The sequence below is a fragment of the Rutidosis leptorrhynchoides genome, chromosome 6, assembly GCF_046630445.1.
Source record: "Rutidosis leptorrhynchoides isolate AG116_Rl617_1_P2 chromosome 6, CSIRO_AGI_Rlap_v1, whole genome shotgun sequence".
Classification (NCBI taxonomy): Eukaryota; Viridiplantae; Streptophyta; class Magnoliopsida; order Asterales; family Asteraceae; genus Rutidosis; species Rutidosis leptorrhynchoides.
In genome coordinates this window covers 421114269-421118871 of record NC_092338.1, presented here as the reverse complement: position 1 = coordinate 421118871, position 4603 = coordinate 421114269, and positions in this window count along the sequence as shown.

The window sequence follows — 4603 nt, the reverse complement described above, 5'->3', positions numbered from 1 at the left end:
TAGCCATGACTTTGATTCCATTTCCGCAAAGATAGATGCTATCGAGAGACGAATGGAAAAGATGACTAAAGATATTCACTCAATAAGAATTAGTTGTGAGCAGTGTGGAGGACCACATTTAACAAAAGATTGTCTCAGTATTGAACAAACAATGGAACAAAGAGAGAATGTTTCATACATGAACCAAAGGCCTGGAAATAATTATCAGAATAATTATCAACCGCCAAGACCAATCTACAATCAAAATCAGAACTATAACCGAAATGTTTCATACAACAATCAACAAGGTCCTAGCAATCAACAAGTATCCAACAATACTTACAATCAACAAAGACCTATTTTCCAAAATAAACCACCACAAACCGATGATAAAAAGCCAAATTTAGAAGATATGATGTCAAAGCTAGTTGAATCTCAAACTCAATTTTTTACATCTCAGAAACAAACCAATGAACAAAATGCTCAAGCATTTAGAAATCAACAAGCTTCTATTCAAAATCTGGAACAAGAAGTAAGCAACCTAGTAAGGTTGATAGGTGAAAGAAAATCGGGAAGTCTACCTAGCGATACAAATGCTAACCCCCGGAATGAAACAGCTAAAGCCATTACCACAAGAAGTGGTATTACACTTAAACCACCTGAAATGCCTGTAATTTCTGATGACGCTATTCCTACTCCACAAGAACCACAATCTGAGCAAGATAAGGAAACAGAACCAGTAGTTGAAAAGGTTAATGAAGATAACACAGTTAAGGCTAAACCTTATGTTAAACCATACCAACCACCACTTCCTTACCCGAGTAAGATGAGAAAAGAAAGACTTGAAGCCGAGCAATCCAAATTCTTGGATATGTTTAAACAAATAAATGTCAATCTTCCTTTCATTGATGTGATTTCAGGAATGCCTAGATATGCTAAATTTTTGAAAGATCTAATCACAAATAGAAAGAAAATGGAAGAACTCTCGGCTGTTACTATGAATGCTAATTGTTCTGCAGTACTGTTGAATAAAATACCAGAAAAATTATCAGATCCAGGAAGTTTCACGATTCCATGTTTTCTGGGTAGTCTTAGTTCAATAGAAGCATTGGCAGATTTAGGTGCTAGTATAAATTTAATGCCGTATTCACTATACGCTAAACTAGACCTTGGAGAATTGAAACCAACACGAATAAGCATACAACTAGCCGATCGATCAGTAAAATATCCTAGAGGGATAATGGAGAACTTGCTAGTTAAAGTTGGTACTTTAGTATTTCCAGTAGATTTTGTTATTCTGAACATGGAAGAAGATTCTCGAGTTCCTCTCATATTAGGAAGACCATTCTTAAACACGGCTAAAGCAATAATAGACGTGTTCGGTAAGAATCTGACCCTAAGTATAGAGGACGAGAGTGTTACCTTTTCTGTTGATAGAGCCATGCAACAACCGCAATCTGCAGATGATACATGTTATTATATTCAAACTATAGATTCAAATGCAGAATTGTTAGAAGAATTTCCAGAATTATAAGGAATAAAAGAATGTTCTTTAGGAGAAGGAACTGAACCAATTGATGAAGCTGAAATGTTAGCTACACTTATGGCTAATGGATATGAATCTACAACAGAAGAAATTCAAATGCTAAAAGAGGAAGACAGATATCGATACAAATCATCGATAGAAGAACCACCGACATTAGAGTTAAAGCCACTTCCAAACCATTTGGAATATGCTTATTTACATGGTGAATCTGAATTACCTGTAATAATATCGTCTTCTTTTACAAAAAATGAAAAATCTCAACTCATTTATGTGCTAAAAGCTCATAAACCAGCTATTGCATGGAAGATTCATGATATTAAAGGAATAAGTCCTTCGTATTGCACACATAAAATCCTTATGGAAGAAGGTCATAAAATGTATGTGCAACGCCAACGAAGACTAAATCGTAATATGCAAGATGTTGTTAAGAAAGAAATTATTAAACTGCTAGATGCAGGTTTAATTTATCCAATTTCTGATAGTCCATGGGTAAGCCCAGTTCAATGCGTACCTAAGAAGGGTGACATGACTGTCATCACAAATGAAAAAATGAGCTTATTCCTACTAGGACTGTAACAGGATGGCGTGTTTGTATTGATTATAGAAAATTAAATGACGCCACAAGAAAAGATCACTTTCCCTTACCTTTCATTGATCAAATGTTGGAAAGATTAGCCGGAAATAGTTTCTATTGTTTTCTTGATGGTTTCTCCGGATATTTTCAAATTCCAATAGCACCCGAAGATCAAGAAAAAACCACATTCACATGCCCTTATAGTACTTTTGCTTACAAACGCATGCCATTTGGACTTTGCAACGCCCCTGCAACCTTTCAAAGGTGCATGATGGTGATTTTTCACGACATGATAGAAGAATGCATGGAAGTTTTCCTGGATGACTTCTCAGTTTTCGGTGATACATTTGAATCATGTCTAGTTAATCTGGAACGAATGCTTATTAGATGCGAACAATCAAATCTAGTTCTTAATTGGGAGAAATGTCATTTCATGGTTAAAGAAGGCATCGTTCTCGGTCATAAAATCTCAAAGGAAGGAATTAAAGTGGATAGAGCTAAAGTAGATATAATTGCTAAACTTCCACATCCCACCAATGTTAGAGGAGTTAGGAGTTTTCTAGGGCATGCTGGTTTTTACCGACGTTTCATAAAAGATTTTTCTAAAATTGCCACTCCCATTAATAAACTCCTAGAAAAAGATGCTCCATTCATCTTTTCAGATGAATGCATCAAATCTTTTAATATTCTTAAAGAAAAACTCACTAATGCGCCGATCATGATAACTCCAAATTGGAATCTACCGTTTGAACTAATGTGCGATGCAAGTAATTTTGCAATGGGAGCCGTTTTAGGATAAAGGATTGAAAAACGATTTCAACCTATTTATTACGCTAGTAAGACATTACAAGGAGCACAAACGAAATGTTAGCTACACTAATAGCTAATGGATATGAACCAACAACAGAAGAAATTCAAATGCTAAAAGAAGAAGACAGATATCGATATAAATTATCGATAGAAGAACCTCCAACATTAGAGTTAAAGCCACTTCCAAACCATTTGGAATACTCTTATTTACATGGTGAATCTGAATTACCTGTAATAATATCGTCTTCTCTTACTGAAAATGAGAAATCACAACTCATTTCTGTGTTAAAAGCTCATAAACCAGCCATTGCATGGAAGATTCATGACATTAAAGGAATAAGCCCTTCGTATTGCACACATAAAATCCTTATGGAAGAAGGTCATAAAACGTATGTGCAACGCCAACGAAGACTAAATCCTACTTTGCAAGATGTTGTTAAAAAAGAAATTATTAAACTGCTAGATGCAGGTTTAATTTATCCAGTCTCTCATAGTCCATGGGTAAGCCCAGTTCAATGCGTACCTAAGAAGGGTGGTATGACTGTCATTACAAATGAGAAAACTGAGCTTATTCCTACTAGGACTGTAACAGGATGGCGTGTATGTATTGATTATAGAAAATTAAATGACGCCACCAAAAAAGATCACTTTCCCTTACATTTTATTGATCAAATGTTGGAAAGATTAGCCGGAAACAGTTACTATTGTTTTCTTGATGGATTTTCCGGATATTTTCAAATTCCAATAGCACCCGAAGATCAAGAAAAAACCACATTCACGTGCCCTTATGGTACTTTTGCTTACAAATGTATGCCATTTGGACTTTGCAACGCCCCTGCAACCTTTCAAAGGTGCATGATGGCGATTTTTCACGACATGATAGAAGAATGCATGGAAGTTTTCATGGATGACTTTTCAGTCTTCGGTGATACTTTTGAATCATGTCTAATTAATCTTGAACGAATGCTTATTAGATGCGAACAATCAAATCTAGTACTTAATTGGGAGAAATGTCATTTCATGGTTAAAGAAGGCATCGTTCTTGGTCATAAAATCTCAAAGGAAGGAATTGAAGTGGATAGAGCTAAAGTAGATGTAATTGCTAAACTTCCACATCCCACCAATGTTAGAGAAGTTAGGAGTTTTCTAGGGCATGCCGGTTTTTACCGACGTTTCATAAAAGATTTTTCTAAAATTGCCACCCCTATGAATAAACTCATAGAAAAGGATGCTCCATTCATCTTTTCAGATGAATGTATCAAATCTTTTAATATTCTTAAAGAGAAACTCACTAATGCGCTGATCATGATAACACCAAATTGGAATCTACCATTTGAACTTATGTGCGATGCAAGTGATTTTGCAATGGGAGCCGTTTTAGGACAAAGGATTGAAAAACGATTTCAACCTATATATTATGCTAGTAAGACGTTACAAGGAGCACAAACAAATTACACAACTACTGAAAAAGAACTCCTTGCTATTGTCTTTGCTTTTGACAAATTTTGTTCATATCTCGTTCTAGCTAAAACGGTGGTCTATACCGACCATTCTGCTCTTAGATACCTATTTTCGAAACAAGATGCCAAACCAAGATTAATCCGTTGGATCTTACTCTTACAAGAGTTCGATATTGAAATCTGAGATAAAAACGGAGCAGAAAATCTCGCAGTTGATCATATTTCTCGTCTTGA